Below are 20374 nucleotides of genomic sequence, written 5' to 3'. Positions count from 1 at the left end.
CCTATGGCCTTTTACAAGGGTAATTGTACACTGGGGGAAAGGAAATAATCATACTTTCCGGGGGCTATTGGATACTGGTTCTGAATTGACACTGTTTCCAGGAGATCCCAAAAAACATTGTGGCCCTCCAGTTAGCATAAGGGGCTTATGGAGGACAGGTGAGTAAAGGAGTTTTGACTGATGTGCGACTCACAGGAGGTCCAGTGGTTCCCCGAACACATCCTGTGGTCATTTCCCCAGTTCCAGAATGTATAATTGGGATAGATATATTCAGAAATTGGCAGAATTCTCATATTGGTTCTCTGACCTGTGGAGTGAGCGCTATTATGGTTGGAAAGGCAAAATGGAAGCCTTTAGAGTTGCCTCTGCCAAAGAAAATGGTGAATCAAAAACAATATCGTATTCCTGGAGGAATTGCAGAAATTACTGCCACAATCAAGGATTTGAAAGATGCAGGGGTGGTGGTTCCCACCATATCTCCCTTTAACTCTCCCATCTGGCCAGTGCAGAAGACAAATGGATCATGGAGGATGACAGTTGACTATCGAAAATTAAATCAGGTAGTAACTCCAATTGCAGCTGCTGTACCAGATGTAGTTTCGTTACTTGCGCAAATTAACACATCTCCTGGAACCTGGTATGCAGCTATTGACCTGGCAAATGCCTTCTTCTCAGTACCTCTCCATAAGGACCACCAGAAGCAATTTGCTTTCAGTTGGCAAGGCCAGCAGTATACCTTTACAGTTTTGCCTCAAGGATATATTAACTCTCCTGCCCTGTGTCATAACTTAGTTAGAAGGGACCTTGATCGTTTGTCTCTTCCACAAAATATCACATTGGTGCACTATATTTATGATATTATGTTGATTGGACCAAGTGAGCAGGAAGTAGCAACCACTTTGGATTCATTGGTAACACCTATGCATATCAGAGGATGGGAAATAAATTCAACCAAGATTCAAGGACCATCTACTTCAGTGAAATTCTTAGGAGTACAGTGGTGTGGGGCATGCAAAGATATTCCTTCTAAGGTGAAAGATAAGTTATTGCACCTGGCCCCTCCCACCACCAAGAAAGAAGCACAATGTTTAGTGGGTCTATTTGGATTCTGGAGGCAGCACATTCCTCACTTAGGTGTGTTACTCAGGCCTATTTACCGAGTGACTCGGAAAGCTGCTAGCTTTGTGTAGGGCCCAGAACAGGAGAAGGCTCTTCAACAGGTCCAGGCTGCTGTGCAGGCTGCACTACCACTTGGACCATATGATCCAGCAGACCCAATGGTACTTGAGTTGTCAGTGGCAGATAGAGATGCTGTTTGGAGCCTCTGGCAGGCCCCTGTAGGTGAATCACAGAAGAGACCTTTGGGATTTTGTAGCAAAGCTCTACTGTCATCTGCAGACAACTACTCTCCCTTCGAAAAACAGCTCTTGGCCTGCTATTGGGCTTTAGTGGAAACTGAACGTTTGACAATAGGACACCAAGTTACTATGCGACCAGAACTGCCCATCATGAGCTGGGTGTTATCAGACCCTCCAAGTCATAAAGTATGGTGTGCACAACAGTAGTCTATTATCAAATGGAAGGGGTATATACGTGATCGGGCCAGAGAAGTTCCTCAAGGCACAAGCAATTTACATGAAGAAGTTGCTCAGATGCCTATGGTTTCTACTCTTGTTACAATGCCGTCTGCTGCCAAGCATACGCCTATAGCCTCATGCGATGTTCCCTATGACCAGTTGACTGAAGAAGAGAAGACTAGGACCTGGTTTACTGATGGCTCTCCACGTTTTGCAGGCACCACACAGAAGTGGACAGCTGCAGCATTACAACCCCTTTCTGGGACAAGCCTGAAAGATACAGGTGAAGGAAAATCTTCACAGTGGGCAGAACTACGGGCAGTATACATGGTATTACAGTTTGTTTGGAAGAAGAAATGGCCAGATGTACGATTGTTCACTGACTCATGGGCTGCAGCCAATGGATTGGCTGGATGGTCAGAGACATGGAAAGATCACAATTGGAAAATTGGTGATAAAGACATCTGGGCAAGAAGTATGGGGATAGATCTCTCCAAATGGGCAAAGGATGTGAAGATATTTGTGTCCCATGTAACTGCTCACCAAAAAGTGTCTTCAGCTGAGAAGGAGTTCAATAATCAAGTGCATAAGATGACCCGTTTTGTGGACAGTCAGCCTCTTTCCCCAGCCATCCCAGTTATTGCCCAGTGGGCACATGAACAAAGTGGCCATGGGGGCCAAGACAGAGGTTATGTTTGGGCTCAGCAACACAGACTTCCACTCACCAAGGCTGACCTGGCTCAAGCTGCTGCCAGATCTGCCAACAGCAGAAACCAACACTGATCCCCAGATATGGCACCATTCCTCGAGGTGACCAGCCAGCAACCTGGTGGCAGGTTGACTATATTGGACCACTTCCCCCGTGGAAAGGACAGCATTTTGTTCTTACTAGAGTAGATACTTATTCTGGTTATGGATTTGCCTTTCCTGCACGTAATGCTTCTGCCAAAACCACCATCCGTGGACTCACAGAATGCCTTATGGTATTCCACACAGTATTGCTTCTGACCAAGGAACTCATTTCACAGCCAGAGAAGTGCGACAGTGGGCCCACGATTATGGAATTCACTGGTCTTACCATGTTCCCCGTCATCCTGAAGCAGCTGGTCTGATAGAAAGATGGAATGGCCTTTTGAAGACACAGTTATGGCGCCAATTAGGTGGCAACAGCATGGAGGGCTGGGGCAGAGGTCTTCATAAGGCAGTATATGCTTTGAATCAGTGTTCAATATATGGTACAGTTTCTCCCATAGCCAGGATCCATGGGTCTAGGAATCAAGGGGTGAAAAAGGCAATAGTTCCACTCACTATCACTCCTAGTGACCCTCTAGGAAAATTTTTGCTTCCTGTCCCCACAAATTTAGGTTCTGCTGGCCTAGAAGTTTTGATTCCAGAGGAGGGAGTGCTCCTACCAGGAGCCACAAGAAACATTCCATTGAACTGGAAGTTAAGACTTCCCCCTGGCTATTTTGGGCTTCTAATGCCCTTAAACCAACAGGCTAAGAAAAGAATAACAGTGTTAGGAGGGGTGATAGATCCAGATTACCATGGGGAAATTGGATTGCCTCTCCACAATGGAGGTAAGCAGGATTATGTCTGGAGTGCAGGAGATTCCCTAGAGCGTCTCTTAGTACTACCATGTCCTGTGATTAAACTCAATGGGAAACTACAACAGCCTAATCCAAGCAGGATGACAAAGGACACAGTCCCATCAGGAATGAAGGTATGGGTCAATCCTCCAGGAAAAGAGCCAAGACCTGCTGAGGTGCTTGCCGAAGGTGAAGGAAATACAGAATGGGTAGCAGAGAAAGGTAGTTATAAATACCAGCTAAGGCCACGTAACCAGTTGCAGAAACGAGGATGATAAGTAATATGAATGCTTCTATCTTATTTTGTTGAGGATACATTTGTCTTTCTTCCAAACCCTTTAACATCAATTGGTATTGAAACACTAAAAGAATGTTCCCAAGGGATATTTCCCCATTGTAAATTTACAAATGCATTTGTGATTAAACAAGGAATAGTTATATCATGTTAGGCATATTCACAATCTTGTTATTGTTTCATGTGGACATGAGATATTATTTGTGTCAAGTTGACAAGGGGTGGATTGTAGTGGCTATTCCTGGTTGTCAACTTGACTATATCTGGAATGAACTACAGTCTAGAATTGGAAGGCTCACCCACGATCCTAATTTGGAGGCTCAGTGATATAAGTTTCTTACCTGGATCTTGGCATGGAGAGCTTGAAGCATAGTGGCTAAGACAAGGAAATCTCTGAGTTCAAGATCATTTGGGATTAAAGACATGGATGCACACACCTTTAATCTGGGCCACATCCTCTGCTGGAGACCCACATGCCAATAATCTTGGCCACACCCTCTGTTGGAGACCTACAGCCTTTAATCTGGGCTACACCCTCTGCTGGAAATATATAAGGACATTGGAAGAAGGAAAATTCTCTCTCACTCTTCCTTGCCTGCTGGCCTCGTGGGACTGAGAAACTGCTAGATCCTTGGACTTCCATCCACAGCTGCTGCTGATCATTGTTGGGGAGTTGGACTATAGACTGTAAGTTATTGACAAATTCCCTAACTATATAAATACTATCCATAGGTTCTGTGACTCTAGAGAACCCAAACTAATACACTTTCTTTTTCTACAGACCTTATAAATATTTTTTTCACTTTTTCTCTTTATCAGCTTGATTATAGCTAGAAGTCTGCTTCTCATATGTTATCAGACTCTAATATTTCTGTTTCCCCTCTATTCACAGAATATTATTGCATTTGTGTTCTTTTCTACAGTTCATTGCCTGTCTCTGAATAGATGCACCCATTATTTTGCTTCAGTGTCTAAGAAACATGAATCTGTTTAGTATTTCTAAATGAATAGCTTTATTTTTCCAAAACTAGCTTTTAGTTTTCTTAACTAGAAAAATATACGTCATTGTAGTAGTGATTGATTCTACAGTAGAAATAAAAATATATAAGAATAAACAACTGTATATTAGAATAACAAACAAGAAATAAACATAAAATCAGAAAACAACAACAATAAGCCACTTAGAAATAAGCAAGCCGCTTAGGAATAAACCAGAAATAAACCAACTTAAAGAATCTCCGCTATCTCAAATCATAAAAAAAGTTGTAAAAGAAAAATAGTAAATAGTTGTGCTGTACTTCCAAGTACAATGTAAGTATCCTTTAATGCATAGTTAAATAAAGTAATTGTTGAATAATATTTGACAAAATAATGTTAAAATCACCCACCTCCACTAAAAAATTTGTAATGAATTTTGTATTCACTGAAAGTTGTAGCAACATATTCTATTATTTTAATGACATATGGTAATAATACTGTTTTTCAAAGACTAACATATTAATAGGAAAAATAATCTCTACATGGCAGAAAAAATATATTTGCAACATGAGTATGTAGCTTTAAATGGGTGTGTATATAGCAAACTTGAAAATTCTATTTGGAAATACAGCCCATTCATCAATGGCAGGAGAGCATGGTATTTCTATGGTATATGTTTTACTGACAGCACCAAAATTCATTCTGTAGTGCTAAGACTGAGTATCTGAGATAAAGTAATTTACAAAGGATCAGAAAATTAAGCTAGAATTACAAACCTAGAGTGTTAGTATCAATGTATATATGCTGTTATGAAAATGGTACCCTGAGTGTGCTATAAAATACATATAACAAATACTCATTAATTTCTATCTAGAAGAAAAGTTATGATCCCAGAGGCTAATTAAGGAGGGATAAAGAGTCAGAATGAATATCTCTACTTATAATGCCATTAACACTTGAAACCCTTCAGGATTAATTACTGCTTATAGGGGTCATGTTTTAGTATTTATACATTGGCAATTAATTTCAAATACTCATTTTGGCAAGAAAAGGCATTCAAACAATGATACAACTTGAATAACAAAATATTTGCTTAATTATCTTAAACTGATTAGATTAATCAAATAGTATTTACATTAATCATAAAAAATCTCTTGTTTCCACAATCTATATACAAACAAAAATAGTCAGAAAATCATTGAACATTTGCAAACATCATGATAAAGAAACAGGATTTGAATTGGTATTTAAAAATATTAACTATACTTTTAATCAGCTAAAATATTTATTTTGTAAATAATAGTAGAGATTTTAAAATAAGGATGACAAGTAGCAAGGATACTGTATCTTCAGTTAAAGAAATTATAAAAAGTTTATTAGCATAAATATGTATCCCAAAGTTATGGAAAACAATGAACAATATATCGTTTGTCTTTTATTGTTGCTGCTATTGCATATAGAGAGATGCAATAAAGCTTATATAAAACATAGCACAGATTAAGCAATTAGTTCAATGGAATAAAACATGGTATTGTTTAGAACCATAGTATCAGAAGACAAAGAAAATTTACTTGAAAATTTAAATAATTCATCCTGAAAAATATACAAGCTATATTAAGATCTTAAGTAAGTATATAAATGAAATGTAATAATTCTTTTGAACACCACTTTATAAAAATAGGCACAAACATGTGAACTATAATAACCAACTTGAAATTGCCCAGTGTCAAAGCCTGGATAACACTTTTGGAGTTTTTTGCCAATTAAGATTCCATAGACCTTTTTGTTGTTGTTGTTGTTGATGTTGTTTTGTTTGCTTGTTTACATATAATTATGTTTACATTCCAAATGATTTCCCCTTTCCCGGATCCCCCCTCCCCATATGTCCCATAAACCTTCTTCTCTCCATCCCTTCTGCAATCACCTCCCTCCTTTTTCTCTGTCCTTATATTCCCTTCCAATGCTAGATCAATCCTTTCCAGGATCAGGACCCTCTCCATACTTCTTCATGGGAGTCATTTGTTATGCAATTTGTGCCTTGGGTATTCAGGGCTTCTGGGCTAATTAATATCCACTTATCAGAGATTGCATTCCATGTGTATTCTTTTGTGATTGGGTTACCTCACTTAGGATGATATTTTCCAGATCAAACCATTTGCCTAAAAATTTTGTGAATTCATTGTTTCTAATTGCTAAGTATTATTCCATTGTGTAAATATACCACATTTTCTGTATCCATTCCTCCTTTGAGGGGCATCTGGGCTATTTCAGTTTTAAGAGTAAATGGTTCCAATTCATTTATCAATTATATCATAAATCTATTTATATGCCTATAGTTTTATCTGAATTTTTACAAAAAAACACTTCAATATTATGAACTGTCCAATATAATCCACAATTATATTACACACAAGTTAGATGTATATCTTCAGTATTATCTAAATATGTCGCCACTTACTTTTTCGATTATATTCTACATGTTTTTGTATGCCTATCATTGTATCTGAATTTCTTCCAAAAAATTTTATATCTATTATCTTATATAATCATAAATTTTATGAAATATGTTATATGAAATCTTCATTTTATCAGAAAATGTTTCCACTTATTTTTAATTATCTCCTAAATGTATTTTTCTGCTTATTATGTTCTCTGAGTTTTTTTCCAAAAAAAATTTTCAATATTATCAATTATCCTATGTAATCCTCATTTTTTTATTGTTATTTTTTTATTCGATATAATTTATTTACATTTCAAATGATTTCCCCTTTTCTAGCCCCCCCACTCCCCAAAAGTCCCGTAAGCCCCCTTCTCCTCCCCTGTCCTCCCTCCCACCCCTTCCCAGTTCCCCGTTCTGGTTTTGCCGAATACTGTTTCACTGAGTCTTTCCAGAACCAGGGACCACTCCTGCTTTCTTCTTGTATCTCATTTGATGTGTGGATTATGTTTTGGGTATTCCAGTTTTCTAGGTTAATAACCACTTATTAGTGAGTGCATACCATGATTCATCTTTTGAGTCTGGGTTACCTCACTTAGTATGATGTTCTCTAGCTCCATCCATTTGCTTAAGAATTTCATGAATTCATTGTTTCTAATGGCTGAATAGTACTCCATTGTGTAGATATACCACATTTTTTGCATCCACTCTTCTTTTGAGGGATACCTGGGTTCTTTCCAGCATCTGGCAATTATAAATAGGGCTGCTATGAACATAGTAGAGCATGTATCCTTATTACATGGTGGGGAATCCTCTGGGTATATGCCCAGGAGTGGTATAGCAGGATCTTCTGGAAGTGAGGTGCCCAGTTTTCAGAGGAACCGCCAGACTGCTTTCCAGAGTGGTTGTACCAATTTGCAACCCCACCAGCAGTGGAGGAGTGTTCCTCTTTCTCCGCACCCTCTCCAACACCTGCTGTCTCCTGAATTTTTAATCTTAGCCATTCTGACTGGTGTAAGATGAAATCTTAGGGTTGTTTTGATTTGCATTTCCCTAATGACTAATGAAGTTGAGCATTTTTTAAGATGCTTCTCCGCCATCCGAAGTTCTTCAGGTGAGAATTCTTTGTTTAACTCTGTACCCCATTTTTTAATAGGGTTGTTCGGTTTTCTGGAGTCTGGCCATTTTGCCTAAAGCACTATACAGATTCAATGCAATACCCATCAAAATCCCAACCCAATTCTTCACAGAGTTAGAAAGAGCAATTATCAAATTCATCGGGAACAACAAAAAACCCAGGATAGCTAAAACTATTCTCAGCAACAAAAGAAAATCTGGGGGAATCAGTATCCCTGACCTCAAGCAATACTACAGAGCAATAGTGTTAAAAACTGCATGGTATTGGTACAGTGACAGGCAGGAGGATCAATGGAACAGGATTGAAGATCCAGAAATGAACCCACACACCTATGGCCACTTGATCCTCGACAAAGAGGCTGAAAACATCCAATGGAAAAAAGATAGCCTTTTCAACAAATGGTGCTGATTCAACTGGAGGTCAGCATGCAGAAAAATGCGAATTGATCCATCCTTGTCTCCTTGTACTAAGCTCAAATCCAAATGGATCAAGGACCTCCACATAAAACCAGACACTCTGAAGCTAATAGAAAAGAAACTGGGGAAGACCCTTGAGGACATCGGTACAGGGAGAAAGTTTCTGAACAGAACACCAATAGCGTATACTCTAAGAGCAAGAATTGACAAATGGGACCTCATAAGGTTACAGAGTTTCTGTAAGGCAAAGGACACCATCAAGAGGACAGATCAGCAACCAACAAATTGGGAAAAGATCTTCACCAATCCTACATCAGATACAGGGCTAATATCCAATATGTATAAAGAACTCAAGAAGTAATCCTCATTTTTCTCACACACAGGTTAGATGAAAATCTTCAGTATATTCAAAAAATATCTACACTTCTTTTATAATTATATTCTAAATGCATTTGTATGCCTAGAATTGAATCTGAGTGTTTTTCTGAATAAATCTTCAATTTTATCAAAAACACTATATAATGCTCAATTTTATCATACATATGTTGTATGAAAATGTTCAGATTCTTCAGAAAATATCCCCACTTCATTTTTCATTTATATTCTAAATGTATTTTATGCCTAGAGTTGTATCAGAGTGTTTTTCCAAAAAAATTTATCTTATAAATTATCCTATGTAATGCTCAATTTTGTGATACATATGTTATATGACAATCTTCAGTTTTATCAGAATATAATGAAGTTTCCACTTCATTTTTAAATTATATTCTAAAAGTATTTATATGCCTAATCTTATATCAGATTTTTCCAATAAATCTTCAATATTATCAATTATCATATGTAATCCTCAATTTTCTCACACACAGTATATTCAAAATATCTACACTTCTTTTTCAATTATATTCTGAATGCATTTGCATACCTAGATTTGTATCAGAGCATTTTTCCAAAAAAATTATTTTATAAATTATAAATTATCCTATTTTATATCAGAGTGTTTTATACATAAATGTTCGATTTTATCAATTAAAAAAAGATTCCATAGACCCCCAAATAATTATAGGCTATCACCAGTACCTAAGACCATAAGTTTCTATTACTAAAAATAACAAACTTGAATAATATGACAAGACCATATCAAACTGACAATGCTATAGAAGCTTCATTTTTATTTGTTATCTTCTGTGATAATAGAAAGGGCTACCAGAGAGGAAACATAAACACCTATGTTATCCAGCTATGAACTTGGAGAGAAACACTAATGACTCATCTGTCAAAACAGCTCACTGGTGATAAATAGTAGCATGAACTCACGGGAGCAACCAAATACTTCCTTATGTAATGAGTATTATATTTAATACTCATTCAGTAAGATAAAATGCATGCTTGTAACCATATTCAGGCAATTACATATAGCCAGACTGATCTTAGTCTCTACAATAGAAATTACATTATTACTCTACTTAATAGACACAGTATTACACTAAATCCTAACAAATTATAAACAAGTTCCTAGGTATTAAGGTATTCCTCAATACTCAACAAATAGGCTTCTAATTGTAGTAGATAGTGATTAAAAGTGTCCCAAAGCTGCTCATGGTTCAGAGAACAGGATACTGTAGGATGATTGTTTCTAAAGTGAATGCACATGCTACATTGGGACTTACAATTAATTTTTGGGGGGATAATCAGGAACAATGGCAGTACCCTGTAATGTTCGCTAGTCAGGGAAAGAGACTAGCAAACAATTCCAATAGAGGTATCACATTCCTAGCACTGTTTTAATTCTTCTTATTAGTACAGCAAAGTATTGAAATAACATATGTTCTTAAATTTGCAAATGTTCTGAATAATAATAAGTAACAAGTATTGGATAACACTTTTGGAAATGTTCGCTATAACAATGTTGCCATTAGAGGGAAACAGTACTATTTTTTTAATATTTTTATGTTCTATATTCTTTGTTTACATTCCAAATGATTTCCCCTTTCCCGGATCCCCCCTCCCCATATGTCCCATAAACCTTCTTCTCTCCATACATTCTCCAATGGCCTCCCTCCTTTTTTCTCTATTTATTAACAAAAAAACTTTATTTCTCTATAAAATCTTCCTTTAAGAATGAAAAGTTTGTTGCTGCCAGCAATCCTATGTTTCCTATAACCAATGTTTTATTTGCTTCCATTTATTTTAGTTTAGAATAACAGAAGTTTTAGGAATAAATAGTACGTTGATAGGTTTAATAGTTAAATACATTTACCAAGCACAGAACATATTGCAAATGAAGTAAATAACATTATACATACTCAACAGTTTATATTTATGAATATGCATGTCTATTCATATATGAATACAACAACAGTAAATGAATAAAGAAATCATGAATTTTAATGAAAGCATGGAAATGTATCTGAGAGGTTGTATTTGTTACTTTGGAGGAAGTAAGGGAAAGGAAGAATTGATATATGATATTATAATCTCAAATATTTGAAAGAAGTAATAAAAATCTGACTTTTTTCTATATACCAACACACTTCCATTTCACATTTAATAATTCACTAATAATTCATACATTATAATTTTTATTAATGGACAATATAAGAAAATCCATATGGAGCTTCTCAAGCAAATTTGTAGTTTGTGAAATTACTTTAGAAAATATTAAAGGGAATTTTTTTTTGTGAAAAGGTAACTGAGTTACTCACCTCACAGTTAAAGTAATAAATGTAATTTGATGAGAGGATGATAGATAGACACTATCCCAGGAAAGGTCCAAACTACAGGCAAATGACTTAATAAGTGAAGTTGAGATCTCACCTTTTCATATGTGAGAATTAACAGCACACAAATTTAACATTGAATCAGGGCTGTGTTAGTTTTTCTAAGCAATAGGAATTTGTTTATCTTTATCAATTCCTTGAAAGGAAGACAGACATTTGAAGCTGATAAAAACCTTGTTTCCTTTTGAAATTTTTCAATAAAACCCCCATGGTCAAAGGACTGAGATTAATAGCCATCCTAAGAGCTACATTGGTTAGAAGAGGCCTCTTTGTCAGTTGGCAATTGTCTCTTGAAACAATGAAAAGCACTTTTGAATACATATGTGTATGTGTGTGTACTGAAATGGCATAATTGTAATATGCATAGATGTTGTGTTCATTATTTTACATGGAGAAAATAGTACAATACTAATTATAGACTTGATACAGAATATATATATGTATGTGTGTGTGTGTGTGTGTGTGTGTGTGTGTGTGTGTGTGTGAATTCGAGATTAAACACAGCTGTTAAATCTGCAACACATTTCTAAATTACCAAGTGAAAAAAAAACACATCAGTAAGAAGCAATTGTAGAAAATGGGGGAACATTATTTTGCCATTTCACTTTGTTTAAAAGATCCAGTATAAAATTCTGACATGATAAAAGGGTAGATTTCTAGTTTCATTATATTTAATGTGATAAAAGTCTACAATGAAGGGAATTTTTTGTCCTTATGTTACAGTTCACACAGCATAACAAACATGAAATGAAGTCAGGAATTGAAACAGATAAGATATAATCTCCATAGAAAGATTAGGAAGGAAGAAGCAGATGAAGACTCATTTCTTATATCCTAGTTACAATTAATACCCATACTAGTTCAGGCTGCATGCCTAGGAAATGGTGCCACCCAGAGTGGGGTGGTCCGTCCTCCATCAATTAACAGCCCACCAGTACCCAAGGCTATAGCCACAGATCCATCCAATTCAGACAAGTCCATACTGAGACTTACCCCTTTCCTATAAATCTAAGTATGTCAAGTTGACAGTGTAAACTGAATATATTCAAAAAAATATTTTTGTTAAGAAATTTAAATGATATCAAGGCAATTGAAAGAATTCTTGAAAAATATCAGTGTTTCTGAATTGCTGGTTGGCACCACTGTTCAATTTTTATATACTTGTGTGATTGTTTTACAGCTAAAGTATGTAAGAGAAAAATAATACCTTAAGATGTAACTGGAATAATAAGCATTTTGTGAGTATGAGTTGCATAGTATGAACCTGTATATTATACCTTCAATTCCTTTTACTAGCGTATGCACCATTGAAATTTAAATTGAGCTAATTTTCAACACCATAGTATGTTTAAATATAAAATTCAGTAAAGCTTAGAGAAATATGTCAGACTCCTATTCATATTTAAAAACCAAGATTCAAGCTCAAGGTTTAGATGGACTATCATGTAATTTCCATTCCATTGTCATCATTCAACTTAAGTAATTATCAACGTTCTTCTTATTTTAAAAACCGTTATCAAAACCGGCACTGTATTATGTGCCAGATAGACTTTTAAGAGCTTTCCATATACTAAATATGGTTATAAAAGCAAATAAAAGAATAGATTCTGAATTTTACTTAGTTTTTCACAATTTATACTGTTAAGAGCAAGAGTGTTAGAATCTGTATTGAGTAAAATAGTAAAGCATTTTTGTAGGAAATAAGATAAACTCATCAAATTAGATGATAGTCAATTAATTTGAGAGAAGACTCTTATAAGTAAAAATGCTAATCTATGTACTTTAGCATTATTTTGAAAAGCAAGATAAATCACCTACAATAATTAAATTACATCATAATTTTTAAAATGTTTGTTTCATTTCAACATTCAGATTTATTTATTATATTTTTCTTTATATTAGTATTTGTTAGAATGCATGTGTTCCACTTAAGAGTCTGGTGACCAAGGAGTTTTGAGAGGGTATCATATCTCCTGGAACTGGAGGTAGGAATGGTTGTAAAACACTACATAGGTGCTGGGTATACTGACATAAAACCCCAGATCCTCTATAGGAACGATGTTTTCTCTAAGCCATCTCTGTAACCCCACATCTTTGCAATTTTAAACCTTAGATTTTCAAGGCATAAATTGCCAATTGTCTTCTGAAATATTCAGAAATTAGCTGCAAAATCATGTTGGAGTGAAATTTTAAAGGGAAGCTGGAAACAACAGTGTATAAATTTTTTTATTTCATTCGATAAATTTTTTATTTACATTTCAAATGATTTCCCCTTTTCTGGTCCCCTACTCCCCAAATAAGCCCCCCTTCCTGCCACTATACTCCCACCCACCCCTTCCTACTTCCCTGTTCTGGTTTTGCCTTATACTGCTACACTGAGTCTTTCCAGAACCAGGGTCCACTCCTCTATTCTTCTTATACCTCATTTGATATACGGATTATGTTTTGGGTATTCCAGTTTTCCAGGCTAATAACCACTTATTAGTGAGTGCATACCATGATTGATCTTTTAAGACTGAGTTACCTCACTTAGTATGATGTTCTCCAGCTCCATCCATTTGCCTAAGAATTTCATGAATTCATTGTTTCTAATGGCTGAATAGTACTCCATGGTGTATATATACAACATTTTTTGCATCCATTCTTCTATTGAGGGATACCTGGATTCTTTCCAGCTTCTGGCTATTATAAATAGGGCTGCTATGAACATAGTGGAGCATATATCCTCATTACATGCTGGGGAATCCTCTGGGTATATGCCCAGGAGTGGTATAGCAAGATCTTTCCAGAGTGATGTGCGCAGTTTTCTGAGGAACCGCCAGACTGATTTCCAGAGTGGTTGTACCAATTTGCAAACCCACCAGCAGTGTTCCGCTTTTTCCACATCTTCACCAACACCTGCTGTCTCCTGAGTTTTTAATCTTAGGCATTCTGACTGGTGTAAGATGAAATCTCAGGGTTGTTTTGATTTGCATTTCCTTGATGACTAATGAAGGTGAGCATTTTTTAAGATGCTTCTCCACCATCCAAAGTTCTTCAGATGAGAATTCTTTGTTTAACTCTGTACTCCATTTTTAATAGGGTTATTTGCCTTTCTGGGGTCTAACTTCTTGAGTTCTTTGCATATATTGGATATTAGCCCTCCATCTAATGTAGGGTTGGTGAAGATCTTTTCCCAATTTGTTGGTTGCCGATTTATCCTTTTGATGGTGTCCTTTGCTTTACAGAAACTTTGTAATTTTATGAGGTCCCATTTGTCAATTCTTGATCTTAGAACATACGTTATTGGTGTTCTGTTCAGAAATTTCCCCCTGTACTGATGTCTTCAAGGGTCTTCCCCAGTTTCTTTTCTATTAGCTTCAGAGTGTCTGGCTTTATGTGGAGGTCCTTGATCCATTTGGAGTTGTGCTTAGTATAAGGAGAAAAGGATGGATCAATTCCCATTCTGCTGCGTGCTGACCTCCAGTTGAACCAGCACCATTTGTTGAAAAGGCTATCTTTTTCCCATTGGATGTTTTCAGCCCCTTTGTTGAGGATCAAGTGGCCATAGGTATGTGGGTTCATTTCTGGATCTTCAATCCTGTTCCATTGTTCCACCTGCCTGTCACTGTGCCAATACCATGCAGTTTTTAACACTATTGCTCTGTAGTATTGCTTGAGGTCAGGGATACTGATTCCCCCAGAATTTCTTTTGTTGTTGAGAATAGTTTTAGCTATCCTGGGCTTTTTGTTATTCCAGATGAATTTGAGAATTGTTCTTTCTAGCTCTATGAAGAATTGAGTTGGGATTTTGATGGATATTGCATTGAATTTGTATAGTGATTTTGGGAAAATGGCCATTTTAACTATATTAATCCTGCAGATCCATGAGCATGGGAGGTTTTTCCATTTTTTGAGGTCTTCTTACATTTCCTTCTACATAGTCTTGAAGTTCTTGTCATGCAGATATTTCACATGTTTTGTAAGAGTCACCCCAAGGTACGTTATACTGTTTGTGTCTATTTGGGAAGGGTGTCAGTTTCCTAATTTCTTTCTCAGCCTGCTTATCCTTTGAGTACAAAAAGGCAACTGATTTGCTTGAACCAGATGGCTTCAGTGCAGAATTCTATCAGACCTTCAAAGAAGACCTAACACCAATACTCTTCAAACTATTCCACAAAATAGAAACAGAAGGAACACTACCCAACTCCTTCTATGAAGTCACAATTACGCTGATACCAAAACCACACAAAAATCCAACAAAGAAAGGGAACTTCAGACCAATTTCCCTTATGAACATCGATGCAAAAATACTCAATAAAATTCTTGCCAACCAAATCCAAGAACACATAAAAACGGTCACCCACCATGATCAAGTAGGCTTTATTCCAGGGATGCAGGGTGGGTTCAATATATGGAAATCCACCAATGCAATCCACTACATAAACAAACTCAAAGAAAAAAACCACATGGTCATTTCATTGGATGCTGAAAAAGCATTTGACACAATTCAGCATCCTTTCATGCTTAAAGTCTTGAAAAAACAGGAATGCAAGGCCCATACCTAAACATAGTAAAAGCAATATACAGCAAACCAGTAGCCAGCATCAAACTAAATGGAGAGAAACTTGAAGCAATCGCACTAAAATCAGGAACTAGACAGGGCTGCCCCCTTTTTCCTTATCTTTTCAATATTGTACTTGAGGTACTAGCTTTGGCAATTAGACAACATAAGGAGGTGAAAGGGATGCAAATTGGAAAGGAAGAAATCAAACTATCATTATTTGCAGATGATATGATAGTCTACCTAAGTGACCCAAAAAACTCCACTAGAGAACTCCTACAGCTGATAAACAACTTCAGCAAAGTGTATAAATTTAATAACACAATAGCAATGTGATCTAAAACTAAATGCATGAGGCTCTGAGTTTTTAAATATTGGGAAACAAAAAATCTGAAGATTTATACCTATGAGATGCTACTAATGGAGAATGTGTACCATTTGTCTTTCTGTGTCTTGGTTATCTCAATCCATATGATCTTTACTGGTCCATTCATTTACCTGAACATTTCATGATTTCAGTTAATTTCCCAGCTGAATAATATCCCATAGAAAATATTTATGACACATTTATTATCCATAGATCAGGCTAAGAAATAAGATTTTTTTTCCATTTCCTAGCCATTGTGAAGAGAGCAGAAATAAACACTGCTAAGCAAGTACCAGTGGAAAAGGATGTTGAATCTTGAATCTATGCTAAGAAATGGAATACCTGGGTGATATGGTAGATTTCATTTTTATTCTGAGGATTCTTTACACTGGTTTTGACAGTGGCTTGGCCTCTTTACTTACACACTAAAAGTGAGTGAGTGTTCTCTCTCTCTCTTCTCTCTCTCTCTCTCTCTCTCTCTCTCTCTCTCTCTCTCTCTCTCTCTTAAAATTCCTTTCAGGTTTCATTGTTGATTGTTATATTAATACTTGCCATTATCTCTGGTATATAATGAAATCTTAAAGTTTTGGACGTGGGTACTGGAAATAAAATCTCAGGTAACACTTTCTGGAGAACAGCAATCTCCTCAGTCCTAACTTATATTTTATGACCACTGGAGTAAATTGAGATATCCTCACATAAATGTTTGCATCTATATTCAAATGCTTTTGAAGAGAAGAAACTTATAACTAGATGAGAAATCTTCACGTTTTACAATGAATTCATTGGGAAACTGAAACTCCATGTTTAAAAAAAAATTCTATCTTCTAATACATGGCACAATACATGAGAAGTTTCTACACAGCAAAGGACACTATTATTCACACAAAGAAGCAACCTACACAATGGGAAAAGAATTTTAACATGTGCTAATATACAAATTATATAAAGAACCGAAGAAAGTAGATACGAGGAAAACAGAATGATCTCAATTTTATAATGGGTTACAGATATAAACAGAGAATTTTCAAGAACAGACTCAAATGTCTAAGAAACACTTAAAGAAAGGTTCAACATTCTTAGCCATCAGGGAAAAGGAAATCAAAATACTTTGAAATTTCAGCCTGCACATATCAAAATGGCCAAGATAAACAGAAAACATTGTATCTCATGCAGGCAAGGATGTGGAGTAAAAGGAATACAGATCCATTACTGAGAGTACTCAGCCATTTAAAAAAAATGGTATTATGGAATTTGCAATCAAATGCATGGAACCAAAAAATCATCCTGATTGAAATGTTCCAGCCCCTCCAAAAACAAATATGGTATATATTTGCTTATGTGTGCATAATAACTGTTATTTCAATGATAACCAAGCAGTATTCCATAGAACTGCAGAGAACAAGTATAGACTAAGGGACTAGAGTGAGCAGATAGATCTTCATGGAAAAGTAAAGTGAAACAGATCGATATAAGTCGAAAGGATGTTGAATGAGTTCCTCATGTGAAGGATAGAAGAGGAGCTAATAGTAAGAAATATAGGGAGAGCAGCTAAAATTAAGGGCTATTTCAGACATCATTACAAACCCAATACAGTAGAAACTTTCTAAAATATATATATGAAAACAACATAAATGAATTTTTCTGATATCTGGTGTCCTGGCTTGTTTTGTAGGTCAACTTGACACAGGCTGGAGCTATCACAGAGAAAGGAGGTTCAGCTTGGGAAGCTGGGCTGGTAGTCTTGGGTTCTATAAGAAAGCAGACTGAGGAAACCAGAGGAAGCAAGCCAGTAAGAAACATCCTTCCATGACCTCCTCATCAGCTCCTGTTTCCTGACCTGCTTGAATTCTAGTCCATACTTCTTTGGTGATGAACAGCAGTGTGTAAGTGTATGTTTAATAAACCCTTTCCTCCCCAATTTACTTCTTGGTCATGCTTGTGCAGGAATAGAAACCCTGACTAAGACACCTGGGGCGAGGCATTCCCCACTGGCCACCTCTTGTCACAAAACAAAGTTTCTAGTACCAGAATGGGGTTATAATTAAGTGAGTTGTTGACCAAAGGGGTATCAAGGAAATCTGAAAGCAATCCTGGCTATTGTCAGGCATATAGATTATCCTCCAAAATCTGACAGCTGGGATCAGTTGATGAAAACAACTCCTATATAGAAGGTGGAGAATAAGGACTTCTGGCCACAAAAAGCCTTCACCCCTATGTTCCAGCATCTCTGGTTCAAGAAGTTATTCTTCATGTTATCAAAAGAGTAACGTAAACATCAATCCAGCCATAAACCTTTATCTGTGACAGGTTTCTGCCTCCAAGATATCATTGAGTAATGGTGGTACAAAGCTTGTGAGAATAAGCAACCAAAACCTGATTTGGCTTAAGGATCATTCCGTAAGATGTAACTGGAACCTGACACTGCTTGAGTGGCTGAGAATCTGAGGATACATAGTCCAGAGACCCAAGGTGAAGCAAGCAATGCGGGTCTAAACAAAGGAAAATTAGTGACAAAATGATTCTTAGTAATGCAGTTCTCTATTCACACATCAACAACTTGTTCACATATTATCAGAAATGCTTCCTCCTGCAAGAATATGAAGAAGCTGTGTCTTATAATTTGTTACTTACAAATTGTATCACTAATGTGGAGAATTGCATACAGTTATTTTAAAATTAAAAATAGAACTATTACATGACAAAATATTTTCACAACTGGCTAGGCTGTCCATTGTTCGTGCTTGTGGTATATATAATAACCCAAATACATAAACATCCTAAGTGTCCATCAAGAAAGAATAAAAGGTGCTTTCACTTTATAGACTACTATAAGAAATAAATGTTCATGATATTCTGACACGCTCTGCAGCAGCTTTTCTTAGCGTGTGCATCATGACCCCTATGGAGTTAAATGACTCTATCACAGCAGTTACCTAACACCATTGGAAAATAAAAACATTTACATCATAACACTAGCAAAATTACACTTGTGAAGTATCACTGAAAATAATTTGATGGTTTGGAGTCATCATAACATGAGGGTCTTTATTAAAGGACCACAGCTTTGGGAAGGTTGGGATTCACTGCTCTACTGCTTAGCTGAGCATTGCACATTTAAAATGCTATATGAGAATTGGTATTTCAGGGAAATTTTTACTTTATTGTCCAACTGACAAAATTTGATGGTTTATGTAGTATAGATAGTAAAAGGACACTTCACAATAGACAGAGAGCCGATAACAAAACTTTCATTATTTTGAAAACTTAATGTTCCTTCTTGATCTTACTAACCACTTACTTGAACTTGGTAGTTATGTGCATTCAAACTTATGAAATGTCTTCCTAGACCGATGACTCTTACTTATTCTGTTTACATGCTCAATAGGATCAGGCCACAATACCTGACTCAGACACTTACATAGTCTCTAAACTCAATCCTTGTTTGACTGAAAGTGCAGACATATTTTCTCATGCTTTTCATTCTGGTTTATTCTAAACCTAATTTCATAAAGCTAATAAGGAATGGCATTCCTTGTACCACTTCAACCAATGTCCTATGCCTCAGAAATATCCTCAAGGGGTGATTTTCCCTGTGATAATTGCATCTTCCCTTCTGTTTTACTGTTAATTAAATTAATTAATTACGTGCTATTTCCCCAAGTGGACTTGATTTAATGTGCTGTATGTAATTAGATACTAGGGAAATGAAGATGGGTTGATGATACTCATAGTTTCACAAAAACATCATGCACCCCCCCCCATAAAAGCATCTTTAATTGCATAAGTGGAGAAATATATTTACTTTTCTTCAAAAAGATATGAATTTTGATGAAAATGATCAAAGGAATCCTAGGCAGAAATTCAGACAGATAGATAGACATTAATGTTTAAAGTAAATGAAAGTTCTTAGAAAGTGGGCCTAATGTAGAATCTTGATATGCATTATAAATTAATAGAGTTTAATTATTTCAGTGAAGAGCAACATAACTTGCCAATCAATAACATCATTTTATATTTGTGAATTCTAGATTAACATTCATATCTGGTGATCAATGACCTTTGGAGACCTTTATCATTCTAAGTATTTAACTACAAAACTATAAATTGTTGAGTCCATATAAAGTTCTATATATTTATATGACGTCAGGGATCACTGGTTAGTTTTGCCTAATCACTCTGAGGACTTTTCCCTAGAGAAGAATATTTCTCATTATCTAAGCATTCCCCATTGATTCGTACTTCTGTGTTTGGTGC

The sequence above is a fragment of the Apodemus sylvaticus genome, chromosome 4, assembly GCF_947179515.1.
Source record: "Apodemus sylvaticus chromosome 4, mApoSyl1.1, whole genome shotgun sequence".
Lineage (NCBI taxonomy): Eukaryota > Metazoa > Chordata > Mammalia > Rodentia > Muridae > Apodemus > Apodemus sylvaticus.
Note: the sequence above shows the minus strand (reverse complement) of the source record.